Below are 14,242 nucleotides of genomic sequence, written 5' to 3'. Positions count from 1 at the left end.
GTTGTCTCATTGTGATGAGCTCTGTGTGAATCTAAGGGGAACTAATATTGAACACATGTTCTTCCATCAGCAGGAATACATTCGAAGAAAATGGATCAATTTTAAATGAACCATGTCAGTGAAAGAAGCTCAAACAGGGTGTAGTGCGGTTCAGGGAATACTCAGGAGAAAGCCACATTGTTCTAAACGTCCTCAGCTGAGAAAGTCAAATTTCAAAGCTGGATGCAGGATCTTTGAAGTGTGCAGGTCAAACACCCAAAAACGCAGACTTAATAAGAGGGAAATATCAGTGCAAACCTGTGAAGAGGCCGAAAAGGAGTCATCTGCAGAACACCGCAGACGCTCGCGCTCCCTGAATCCTGAAGTGGATCAAAATCAGTTTACACAGAAGCTGTCTGCTTTGAAGGACATCTTGTCTGCCTCAGTGAACTGCCCGAAACCTGGTGAAGGGGGAAACCATGATGGAGGTCAGGATTACGCAATTACAATCTTCAACAAACACACCAGAGACTCTGAGGATATGAACACTGTCTGTGGCACTTTGGCAACAGAAATATCTCAGTGTGTCAATGCGGAGGAAAATAGAGACGCAATTAAAAGTGCAAACAGTGTTGATCAGTCAAAAACAAAGTCTTTGAGGATAGAAAATCCTTTGCAGATACAGCCCTTTTGGAGGCGGATGTTCAAAAAGACCCCTTTCCATCAGGAATATATTGGAGAAACTACTATGTGTTTTGCGATGGAGGGAATTGTTTTTGCTAATGAGTATGCTGATGACAGCATGACTCCAAACACATATCATGAAGATCAGGTAAAAGCAACCATGAGACGCTGACAGTGAATGCAGATGTGACTGTTATGACATTAGATATCAGAAGCAGAAAAGAAGTTCCTAAAACACCTTCACATGTAAGTCATGATGTGAAAGTGATTCATATCACCAGTCAGATGATCGATGCTCATAATAGCATGGTGAGTCATCCTTCTCAAAATTTACAAACAAAGCGTGTTGAAGAGAACTGCGTCAGAGAATCCGTCAGCAAGGGACAAGATCAGGCGTTCAACAGCGACTCGTTCTCACTTCACCACACCGCTAGCAGCTCAGGCCCAGAGGGGCAACAAAATACCAGCAGGCACTGTGAAGGTTGATGCTGCTTTTATGAATGCTTTAAAGTAAGTGGAAGTGTTAGTGGAAGAACTGTACACACCAAGCAGCAATGCGAGGAAAGAAAAACACTTTTTTCTGTTTTCCGCTTCCACACAAAACTATTATGTACACACATACGTATACACAAGAGCCTTATAGTATTACCATAAAGTGTGTAATGTTCCCTTGAAGCCAGCAACATGGTGTAAATAAACTCAAAACTGTTATTAAATGAGGAAGGATAAATGTGTGGTAGCTGTTAAACTTCATTTTGTCAAATATTTGTTGTGTGTTTTTTGACTTTCAGCTTCTTGGCGCTACTATAAGAAAGTGTTTTTTTGTCAAGGATCAAATGAGACGATTAGTAATGCTGTTATGTTTGGATTTTGAAGACCTAGTGTGAAGGAGTTAAGGGGCTAAGTAAAATACAATATTTATAATTATATTTTCATCTTCCACAAAGTCTGCCTTGATGCACTTTATGCTTCTATGGCAGCTGAGAAGGGACAAACAAAACGCTGGATCTAGAGAGGGCCCTGTACGTTTTTAGCAGCTACCACAGGCGCTACGCTCTCGGAAAAGATGGGACATTCATTTACCTGCAATCTGCAGACTAACCACTAGGTGCCACTAAATCCTTCTCTCTGGTTCTTTAAAGATGAATCTGCTGCCATCTCATGGTTGGCTTGGAATAAATGATGGAAGCCCTGCTCTGTCCATAGGTGACAAAATCCTCTCACTAGCTCTTATACTGGGACATGCAGAGCCCAACATTAGACTTGGTGATACATGTTCGACTGTGAAACTGGTCAGATATTTTTTCTGTACCCTGTGAAGGTCAAATTGCAATCGACTGAACTGACCACATGTCTTCATAGCACTTTGTGAGCTTGTCTTACTTACACCACCTTCAGCCAGCTGTCTGTTTCATAGTGAGCAGGTTAGCATGCTGACATTAGCTCAAATAATGTTGACTCTAGTTTGTTTGAAGTTGAAGTTGAAGTTGAACCACATTCATCTCAAGGCCCTTCTTATAGCACCACCTACGGGACAACATTTCCCCCCTTCTTCTTGCCTATACCTTTGTGTCTTGATAACATTTATTTGTGATCATAACGTGCAGCACCTGAATGGCATGTAGCTGATTAATCCTATTCTAGTCTATCATCCCGCTTTTAATTCATTTCATTTTCATTTGTGCATCCCATGTCTGAAACTTTTGAAATCAGGACGCTGAAGATTTTATGTTTACTCCTTTGGATGGATGTGTTAATATGGAGTCACTTACATGCTGTGTGAAAAAACTGTGAGCCAGTCTTCTTGAATTTTAATGTAGTTTATTATAGATGTATTCAGTTCTTAAGAATCATTTTCACAGAATATCAATACAAGTGCTTCATTTGGGACCACAGTCATATTCTTCACTCATTTGCCTTTTCCTTGTCCATGGCCCTTGCCATGTTCTTTTCCCTTGTCACTGCGGCCCTTGCCCTTTCCTCCCTTCTTTCCTTTGCCCTGTAAATAAATAAATAAAAAAATCAACAAAAAAATCAAAGAAGATTGACACAGTCTCTTTAAAGATCAGATGAAAGGATGATGAAATTCTACCTTCTTGCATTTTCCTCCCTCCTGTAAAAGAAAAAACGTAAAATGAACACATGGGTGCAACGAGAGTACAGCATCATCCGGTGAAGCGAAACAGCTTAAAGCACAAGTTAGCAAGATGGAAGATGTCTTACTCCGTCTGATTCTGATCCTGATCCCGATCCTGATCCAGATCCAGATTCTTCTTCCTCCTCCTGGGGCTTGTTTTCTTCCTCCGCCTGGGCCTTGTTTTGAGCCTAAGAGATGGAAACAGATTTAGTACACGTGTTTTCATGCTGTCACAAGTGTAAAGCGCTGTGTGAAAATAAAGTGTCTCACCTGTTGGCTTTCTATAGTTGGAAAAAGAAAAAAAAAAATCAAAGTTAAAATGTGTAAATTGCACATTAAATAAACAAAAGTTCATAAATTAATCTTTGTTGCATTTCCGGATATGAAATTGCACCTCAAAATGAAAATCAGACGGTTAATGATTTTTTTCCTTATATTTAAATGCTCCTGAAATGAACATTTGCTCACTGTTGAAACTATGAAATGATTTGGAAGCAAAAATTCTACAAAAAGGTTTATGCAGTAGATAAATGTAGAATATCAAAATCAACTCAAAAGTGAGCATAAAAGTTGATATAGTATTCTCAAATTACCAGATGAGGCTGAAATGTATGCATACAAATGGACAGCATGCACTAAAGCAGAGCAGTCTAAGGTATTGATTAGACTTTTTTTTTCTCCATAGAAAACCATTTCAAGGCATTACGAAAAAATATCTTTATAAACAAGACTTACGATCACTCATTTTGTATGGTAAAGTGTAGTATCAAGTCTTTTCCTGGAAATGAAACATAAAACAGTCTTAAAAACATATTCTTATCCTGGTCTTCATTATTAATAATCATCAATGCCAGCTACGTACCTGATGCAGAAGTCAAAATTATCCGTGTCTGGCTTTTGTGTTGACTGTATTTATAAGGCAGTGCGTGAGGTAAAGAATGTGGGTGTGTTGATGATGCACGCAAGCCTCCTGCTGTGAAATGCGACTGTTAGTGCAGACTGATAGTTGCAGGACAGGTAAGATTTGGGTGTGACGCAGAAAACAAGTAGTGTTTTTCACTCTTAATGTCAAAACGCTAAATTAAGAATCTTCATAGACACTTGAGGGAGGGTAGGGGCATAAACAGGGCTGTCTGGGAAGATGCTGGCCGAGCCCTGACGACACACGCCTCCTTTTGCTCTACTTTGATATCTCAAACTCTTTCTTAGAAAAATTGCCTTCATGCGCATCCATTTTTTGTTTGCTAAGTAGTAATTGTCGCTGGGGAAACGTCACAAGAAGTCTGCATGAAAAGGAAATTAACGTGTGCAAATATAATGCAAATGGTCATGCTGCTCCTTGTTACTGATACCGAAGGTTCCCAATGGACAGAAACATGTGCACTGGCAGGTGACTGAAGTGTGCCATAGGTTGTGTGCAACATACTGATAATACTGACATATTGCAGGATATTAAGGGATTCTTTGTGATAGAACTAGCGCCAGCAAGTAATCCCAACGTTTCTGAATGTCCTGAGTTTGAATTAAACAAATCATGTAACCACTGCACATACAGGTCACTACTTTAACCGACTGTCATAAAGACAGATATTATCCGATTAAACCATGTGTGCTGTATATGAAGCAAAGAAGCAGACAGCGTTACTTACCATTACTGTTACTGTTATTGTTACTGTTAATGAGCATTCATTCCAAAAAGTAATCCTTCATGTTAAAAGTCAGCCATGAGATCATCTGATTATATCTTAGACTTAGACTATATGAACAGGTTCTGCAGGGTGCAGTCATTTTGCAGGATCTTCAGTTGCAGTGTAACTGTCGCCACAACAAAATTTTTGAATTTTTGCTCATAGCAGGAAGATGTACCCAAAACATTAAAGTAATCCCAGGGCATCCAAAAGGCTATTGTAATAGAGCGAGCTGCTGGGGAAACATAACATGCTGCCTAGAATAGACGTCTGCATAAAAGAATGTTGACATGCGGTGATTGCAAAAATGTATGTGTCCAATGTTCAATTTATCTGCACATCATCACTGTGAAGACTTTAAGATAAGGGTCAGGTTTGGCTACTAAAATGTCAAGAAAATAAAATATAACAACGGTGCTCTCATTCTCGATCTAGGAAATATTTCTAATTCGAGACGGTTGGAGTAAAGAAAATTTGGTGCGTAGGTTTGTTAAATGAGGCAGAAAATGAAAATAGGTTGTGTGTGGCACTCTTCTTAAGGGATTCTCTTGAGTGAAATATGAGCAATGATGAGCAATGATGTATCATGAATCTCTAATCTCCAAGGTGCCTCATTGGGTGTTGTTCCCCCTCTTTCAGCTCATTTCCTGCATCTCTCCACCGGCATCTATCAGCACAGAGGACCAAATGCCCCCCAAACAATAATAATCCTGCTGTTTCTGAGTAGGTTAAACAAATCAAAGTTATCTACCATTGCACATAATAACTTAAACTGACTGATATCTGATAAAATTCCATATGTACCATATGAAATTTGACTTTTAGCAACAAGATTTACCCAAAGCATGGAAGATTGGACTCTTTTAGATAAGCCTGGGAATGAGTTAAGTTAGGCAATTAAAGGCTTAATGTAGTAAAATATAGCACTTATCCTTTAAGTTTTATATTAAAACAGATCTCTAATCCAGGTTTTCAGCACCACTGACGTCAAACTGACTTTTAAAAAACATGCTCCTGCTTGTACCTGGTCCCGAACACTACCATGGATCAGAAACTGCACCTGCAAAGGAAACTTGAATGCATTAGTTTGTTAAACTTTGCAGAGGCAGAAAAATATCATACTTGTATGTTGCTTCTTTTAATGGGTTCTTTTTGACTTAAATATGCGCACTAAAGTATCAAGTCAATAATAATAATCCTAAACCTGAATGTCCCTGTTCCCGTGTACGTGCAAAGATGACACATTAACAGATCTGATTTAATCTATATACATATCACAAAAGAAGCATATTCTGTTGCCCACCATCGATTCCATTTACCATGCTTTCACTGTAAATGTGCGCCATATGAATGTTATACCTCATGCAAACAGGTTCTGCAGGGTGTAGACATTTGTCAGAATCTACAGTTGTAGGATAATTGCGGGTAAAACAAAACACAGGATTTACTAACTAAACATTGGAAATAATAGGAAAAAGTAAAGTAAATACTCCAAGACCAACTTTTGTCAAGTTGCATTTACTATTAGCAGTGAGATGTCTCTGAAGCATAAAAGTTTAAGCTCATTTCATTTTATACTGTTGGATAATTAGTCCATGACGATGCATAATGCATTAGAACATTTAGTATGTGATTTGCAGTGACTAACCCCAAAATAATTTAGCAATCACATGTGGAACAAATGTAGTATAATGTAAAATATTATCTCTAAAATATGGTCTTGGAAAGCAACACTTTCTTCAAAACTTTGGTAAAGCAGTGTCTCATCTGGACTTACACTTAGATTACCATTGCCACTGATTTTTTTTTTTTTTAATTCTTATTTATTCTTCCTTTGACCTTCGGAAAGCTAAACTAAATCCTGCATAATGCAAGGCGTGGGTGTAATCCGAGTCTATCATTAAAAAGAAGAATTTTAACTGTGATTAATGCCATACTGGTGTTGCAACATGTTGCTGCCATTTCAGACAGCAACAATAGTAAAACAATCCTCACTGTTTGTCTGGGCATTTACAATAATTGTACCGATCATAACTCACGACACACCTTTCTCTGTCAACCATGTAAAACATGACCTGAAACATCACATCGGAAGATACAGGACACGCCCGGAATGATCTGTCCGTTTGTTTTTGTGAACGGGCAATAACTCTAAAGTGTTGTTGTAGAATTGTCATTTTTCATGTATTCCATGTCTTACCTTTTGAATTTGTGTTCTCAACCAAAGTTAGTATTGCTAACTCAAGCACATTCATGGGGCTGTTCAGTTTGAACAACAGGACTGTTGGTTGTACACACCTCACGACTGTGCACCTACTTCAGCTTTAGTAATTCTGTCAGATCGTATTATGTAAGTTATGCTGATGTGCTCACTGCCTCTGTTTAGCACTGCACAGAAAACCGAAAACCTCCTGCATCATTACTTTCGAGAAACATTGGTCAATACATTAAGAAATAATAGATGGAAGTGGAGATCATGCTAAAGTAAATAAAGTCTGAATGAGTCTCATATCTGCTGTTGATCATTGCTAATCCCTCAAACACTATGCAAACAATCTTTTGATCAGTTCCAACGGGTGTGTCTTTTTTCTGATTTACTTTATTATAATCAGCATACAACATGCTGGCTTTGATCTTAACAGCCTATGCATAGGCTGTTCAATAACCTATACATAGTTCAATAACTTTACAAACTTAACTGTTCCTGTTTTGTCTTGTTCCATGCACTGCTGTTGATGTTTGGCTTTATGGAGGTTTCTTTCCCCATGTTACTGTGAAATTCCGCTCTATCCTTTCTAGTTTGCCTCAGGTACATTACGAAATGAAGACTCATTTGCAATGAAGAACACATTATTCATGACATCGGGATGGCCCTCCAGTAGCCTTAAGTCACTCCTGTCTTTTCTTATGTTTGTGACAGTGCTCACAGTCCTACCTTGCTTTTATTTATTCATTTATTTGTTTATTTTTGTCCTGTATATGTATAAATGCCACAGTGTATATACGTAAAGGCACTGAAAAAATAAATCTCTCTCATTTTGCTTGTTGGTAATTTGCACTCATCATTTTGGCCTTGTCATACTCACGTTGTAGAGGCTTCAATCAACGATGTTTTGGCGCCACCTCATGGACACAATGTGACATTGCAGGTTATCCGCCCTTTGTTAGCTTGACGGCGACCTCTGTTCAGGTGAGTCCAGACAGTTTTACTTTGACGCCTTATTCAGACCAGTGTATCTATTTAGTTATGACAATTTTAATTTAAAGATTATTAAAAGAAACATCACTTAAAGCCTCATGATACTATTGTTTGTTGTATATTTCTCTGTCATTGTCAGTCATGGCCCTTTCTTGCTATAGGCGAACTAGGCGAATGCTTAGGGCCCCCAAGCCACCAGGGGGCCCCAAAGCTGCATGCTCATCCGCATCTCAGGAGAATTAAAATGCCCTGTTTATTGCTATCTCGTGTGTTTATTACATCCCATACATGCTTAAAAATAAACGTAGGATATATAAATAACATAAACTGCAATGATAAGCTGTGGCTGGTGTGTTTGCGGCATTATCACGTCTTGGACCGCACCGTCACACAGTGAGTGACGCACCTGGCCGCCGACAGGTATGATGGGAATGATTGACAGGTAGCCTACTCATCATAACCGCTAGCGAGAATATTAAACAAAACAACCACAGCAATGGCATCAAAAAGAAGTTATCTCTGTGGCGCGGAAAAACGGAAGAAAAAGAAAACGGAGGAAGAAACACGGTCTAAGGATAAAAGTAAGGCATTGCTGGTGATGCGGGGATAGGTGGAGGTGAAATGCATTTTTTTTTTTTGTTTATTTGTCCTGCTAGCCAGCTAGCTAGCCCTGGATAAATGTTAGCTAGCTGGCTAGGATTTGTTCGTCATAAACTTAGCTTTAGTGTTTGCTTCATGAAAGTTGTCTAATATAAAATGAATATGTCGCATGTGAATGGACAGCCTGTCCTGCCATGGGAAAGACTGACTGACTCCAGACCCTTTATTCATATTAATATTATTACAGGGAGGAAGGGCATATGCTGTTAAGTGTCAGACTGGGATGTTAAATAAGCATTATTTTTAGTGTTGTTTTATTTTCATTGTTGCAATTTAAAATAGATGTTGGTTTGTTGTATTTTCTTATTTAAAGTTAACAACACTCGTTTTATTTATTGACGTATAGAGTATTGTTATTTTCCTTATATTATATATATATATTTATCAGTTTAACTTGCCTTAGTGGCTCAACTTAAGATGTTTAATTTTAACTGTAGCCTGTTTTGCTCATGAAGTGTAATAGATTGTGGCATCTTAGTGGACCATCTAAGGGTTAGGATCTCTTCATTGTAGTTTGACAAACTGGGACCCCCAAACAGCATCTTGCTTATGGCCCCCACAAAGCTAGAAACGGCCCTGCTCTTAGTTCAACAACGTGTTTGAGTGCTTATTGACATTTTTGAGAATTACACGTTGCATTTTCATTTAATTTTTCATGTTATTTCTTCAAACAAATGTGTTGTTGTTTATTTCTAATCACGCTGTTATTTTTCGTAATTTATGAAATACTAATTATTTATTAAAAACACATGTGAGTTAACAGTTTATTTTATTTTACCAAGGAGTCTAGCCCTGCGATAGACTGGCGACCTGTCCAGGATGTACCCCCCTCTCGCCCTGTGACAGCTGGGATCCAGCCCCCCATCGGGGCCCTCCAGAGGGCAAGCGGTTACAGAAGATGACGATGATGAACACGGAGACTTCAGTTAACGACGATTTGGCGCAGCCCAGTGGACATAATGTGACACTGCAGCTTCTACACCTGGAACCACCTAATATTGAGGTGAGTGCATGGGCGTCGCACCCGTGGGGGATGGGGGTGTTGCAACACCCCCACTTTTTCAACAAGGTGATTTCATCCCCCCCCCCCACTTTTTCCAAAGGTAAACCGTGTGCCCGCCCTGACAGTCTACCAGCGTACTGAAATGGAGCGCACCTCAGTCCCCGACACATGAAAACCCATTGGTCAAGTTAGATTGATTGACAGCCATCTAGCCAATCAGAGCCATTTGACCAAACCCGCTAGTCCCAGCCTCCCGGCAAAGTAAACAGTTACACGCTAACACGCTGCCGTCACTCGCTGCCGCAGCTAGCGAAAACAGTGGAGGTATTAAACGGTTGTTTAACAAGTTAATAATGTAGAATTTTCTCTGTAAATAACTAAACTATGTCTTGCTTTGTGGCATGTCAGCTAATATTAAGCAAGCCAGGTGGCAAACAAAGTTAATGCAAGCCGAGTAAAGTTAATGGTAACTGACAGTTTTCTAGAGCCATCCACTGATTTAGATATTATTCAACATTATCATTATTCTTTTTGTTAGGAATGCCAAAAAGGAAGAGGCAACAGAAGATTGACTTCTTTTTCAATTCAAGTTGTCATGTAAGTGGTTATGTGACAGGAGGGAAACTGAAAGCTAGCTGTCAATCCATAAATGCACTAATTCAATTTTATAGTAGTACATATTCTTGCATTAATGCCATGTAGGTGTTCATTTATGTAACTAGCTATTTGTTGGAGCTTAAAACTTTCTTTTCCATGAAGAAAATCCCCTACATAAACTCATCCCTGTTACTGCTCTCAGAAACTAGAAAGTAACAGAAATTAAGACAATGAAATGCAATAAAACAAATAAAATCTTCAATAATAACAGTAATAAAATAATAATACAGAGTATGATAAAGTCTAGGATGAAAGATTAGTTAAAACAGATTAGAACAACAAAATATATGTGAAATAATTCATAAAAAGCAGATGAAAGAACAACAAAAGAAATGAATGTTTCCTCATCAAAATCAAGGCTGTAGAGGTTTGTTCTAAGTTTACATAAAATATTTCAACACTTCCATGTTCAGGAATATTAACATTGAGTTCTTTATGTAGGATGAGGAAGGGAAGTCCAGGAGTCAGGATGAAGGAGAGAATGGAGAAGATGAGGGAGAGAACAGGAGAGAAGTTGGAGAGAACAGAAACGAAGAGGGAGAGAACACTAGAGAAAAGGGAGAGAGCACAAAAGAAGAAGGGGAGCACATGAGAGAAGAAGAGGGAGATGAGACAGAAGAGGTAGAAAACAGAAGACAAGGAGATGGCGAGAACACAAGAAGATGGAGAGGAAGGAGATGTTGTGGGCACCATAGAAGAAGAGGGAGATGGGGAGGATGAGGAAAATGTGATGCAGGTCACTGAGGTCTTGGCAACTAAACCTAATCAACCAGAATCAATATTAATTGTTAAGCAGTCAGTGGGAAAACATGTCCTTACCTTCCAAACACAGTGGTACACAAGATTCCCATGGCTCCATTTCAGTCCTGGTGTGGAAGGTGTTCTGTGTTTTTACTGCTGTAAAGCATTTCACAAAGACACCTCACCACTGGCAAAGAATGCAGAACCTGCATTCATTTCAGCAGGCTTCAAGAACTGGAGAAAGGCCATTGAGCGATTCAGTAAACATGAAAAGTCTGATTGTCACAAGGCAGCAATAACCACCTATCTGTATGAGGACAGATCAGTTCGCTGTCAGCTGGCTAGTGTGTCTGCATCACAACAAGAGGAAGCAAGGACATGCCTCTTAAATATCATTGGTGCTGTGCAGTTGTTGGCAAGACAGGGTTTAGCTCTCAGGGGCCATGATTCAAGCGAGGGAAATCTTGATCAACTACTCAAGTATAAAGCGGAAGGAGACCCATGCCTTTCCAGGTGGTTGGCAAGTAAAAAGGATGTTTACACATCAGGAACCATTCAAAATGAGTTCCTTAACTTGATGAGCACCTCCATTGTTAGGGAGATTTCTGACAAGATTCGATCAATTCCGCACTCGCAGTTCTCCATTATGATGGATGGCACTAGAGATCAGTCAGGAAAAGAGCAACAGGCATTGTGCTTAAGGTATGTTGACCATGATTTGGTTGTGCATGAGGACTTTATTGGCCTGTATGAGGTTTCATTGACCACTGGAGAAAATTTGGCAAAGGTGGTGAAGGATGTGTTGCTACGCCTCAATTTGCCCATCACTAGCTTACGTGGCCAAGCGTATGATGGAGCAGCAAACATGGCTGGTAAATATTCAGGGGCACAGGCCATCATTCAGAGAGAGCAACCACTTGCTCCATATGTGCACTGCGGTGCACATTGCGTGAACCTCATCACCCAGCAAGCCTGTACTGCTTCAGCTGTTATTCGTAACTCCATGGAATGGGTTCATGAGTTGGGAGTTTGTTTTGGCCAGTCGGGCAAGCTGAAGGATATCTTCAAGGGAATCGCAAAAACTGAGGATAGGCCACAGCAGGCTATAAGACCTCTTTGTCCCACAAGATGGACAGTTCGCACAAGTGCCATACATGCTGTGATAAACCAATATGAGCATGTTTTGCATGCTTTGAGTGAGATGGCAACAGGTCATTCAGATGCAGCAGGCAGGGCTCAGGGCCTATATGAAAAATTTCAGCAAGGAAATGTTGTTCTTGGGCTTCTGCTTGCCTTAGAGATAACAGAAGAGTTGGAAACTCTCAATGTTTCTCTCCAGCGAAGAACACAGACTATAGGTATGCTTTCTGCTGTTGCCTGTGTGAAAGAAACCTTTGCAAAAAAAAGAAACCCAGACAGTTTTCAAACTGTTCATAGCAAAGCATCACAGATGTGTGAAACGCTTGGTCTAACACCAGTTGCATCTCCACGTCACCATAAACCACCTCAGCGCTTTACCGGCTCTGCTCCTGCACATGTGCATGCAACCCCCTCTGAGTACTACAGAACAGAGTACTACAAAGTTCTTGATGTGGTGGATGTCCAGATTAAAGAACGATTTGAGCAGGAAGGAATGAGAATGATCAGAAATTTGGAGCAAGTCCTCTTAACTGGAGAGATCCATGATGCTGTGAAAAACTACACAGAGCTGAACCCAGAAAGCCTTAAGATACAACTTGCAATGTTCAGAACCAAGTATAAGTTCCAGTCCAGCAGTGATGTTGTTGGTATTCTTCAGTGTATGTGTCCAGAGGTCCGTGGCCTCTTTGATCAAGTTGAAACACTTGTGAGACTGCTTAGTGTTGTCCCAGTGTCATCAGCTGAGGCGGAGAGAGCGTTCAGTGGGCTCCGGAGGCTGAAGACATGGCTCAGGAGTACCATGACACAAACACGCCTGAACAGTGTGGCTGTGTGCCATATTCACAAGGAAAGGCTTGACATGCTGAACAGGAAAGCAATTGCCAAAGAATTTGTTTCATGTAAAGACAGTAGGAAGAACACTTTTGGATGGTTTGAGTAGATGTATGCAATTTGGGCAGTGAAAGGGGCAGGGAACAGAAGAGGAGAGAGAACATAAAAGAAGAAGGGGAGAACATGAGAGGAGAGGGAGGGAGCACAGTTTTCTCGTCACTCACACTTGTTGTTTAATAAAACATAAATTAATTCCTTAATACCATGGTATGTGATTGCTTGTGAATATATATCTTGGGTTAAAGAGCTTTGTGCTATAATGTACATTTTGAATGTAATATTATTTGCATATCCTCATGAAGAAAACCTTGAAATGCATTGCACTAGTTTTGGAGACTGAAACAGGGGCCAAAGGTGGTTGCGGTGCTCATGTGCTACCCCAGAACCCCCCCACTTTTAAAATTGCTGCTCCACCCCTGGGTGAGTGGTTACAGTTTGATATCGATCCCTTAGTTATTTTAAAATCGAATAAGTTATTGAGATAAACCCTCAAACAGTCTCTGGTTAATTTATTTCTGGGATGTTCACTGTATAATTGTAGTTCATGACATGGATTTCTTTGATTATGCAATAGTAATGTTAAATGTGAAACATTCTGGGGAAGAAAAAAAAAAGATAAATGAAAAAAAAAAGAATAAATGATCAATCCAAGACTCTGGGAAAAGATGAATCTGTTTGAATGATCCTTTGAGATTAATAGATGTAAATTTTGATCACCGCCCTGCCATGGACTGGTGACCTGTCCAGGGTGTACCCCCGCCTCTCGCCCAATGACAGCTGGGATAGGCTCCAGCAGACCCCCGCGACCCTTAACAGGTAAAAGCGGGTACAGAAGATGAATGAATGAATGAATGAATTTTGATCACCATGATAACAGTCATGAACAGACTCATTCATTCTGTTTGCAGTCCATAAATCGCAAGGTTGATACTGAAGGACTTCAGCTTTTTTTAAATTTATTTATCATAGTAAATTCAAATGCATGAGTGATAAGAGAGAAGAAATTAGATAAGAAATTAGAGGATAAGTGCTCGGTGCAAAAGAGAAGAAAGTAGAGGACAGGTGCTCAGTGCATCATCCCCCAGCAGCCTAGGCCCGTAGCAGCACAACGAAGGGATGGTTCAGTGTCCCCTGAGCCAGCCCCATCATTAAGCTTTATCAAAAAGGAAAGTCCTAAGCCTAACCTTAGAAGTAGAGTCTTGTCTGGGAGCTGCTTCCACTGGAGAGGGGCCTGGTACCTGAAGGCTTCACTTCCCATTCTACTTTTTGAAACTCTAGGAACCACAAGTAAGCCTGCACTTTGAGACTGAAGTGATCTACTGGGATGATATGGTTCTACGAAGTCTTTAAGATATAATGGATCTAGGCCTGAAAGGGCCTTGTATGTAAGAAGGAGGATTTTAAATTCTATTCTGGTCTTTACAGGGAGCCAATCTGAGGTATTAATATGTTAAATAACTCAA

The 14,242-nt window shown here is 40.0% G+C and overlaps 1 long non-coding RNA gene across 2 annotated transcripts; it reads right to left on the bottom strand.

The window, feature by feature from the left end:
- Positions 1-2,472: 2,472 nt before the first annotated feature.
- On the bottom strand, positions 2,473-3,677 carry LOC311505069. Of its 2 annotated transcripts, XR_014699650.1 has the most exons (5): positions 3,663-3,677; positions 3,071-3,578; positions 2,887-2,988; positions 2,756-2,776; positions 2,473-2,662 (listed from the first exon to the last, which is right to left on the bottom strand). It is a non-coding gene; the product is annotated as an uncharacterized lncRNA (long non-coding RNA). The 2 variants fall into 2 exon arrangements; XR_014699651.1 differs by lacking the exon at positions 3,663-3,677 and having other exon boundaries at positions 3,071-3,610.
- Positions 3,678-14,242: the final 10,565 nt, after the last annotated feature.

The sequence above is a fragment of the Chelon labrosus genome, assembly GCF_963514085.1.
Source record: "Chelon labrosus genome assembly, chromosome: 20".
Classification (NCBI taxonomy): domain Eukaryota; kingdom Metazoa; phylum Chordata; class Actinopteri; order Mugiliformes; family Mugilidae; genus Chelon; species Chelon labrosus.
This window is presented reverse-complemented; position numbering and strand designations above follow the sequence as displayed.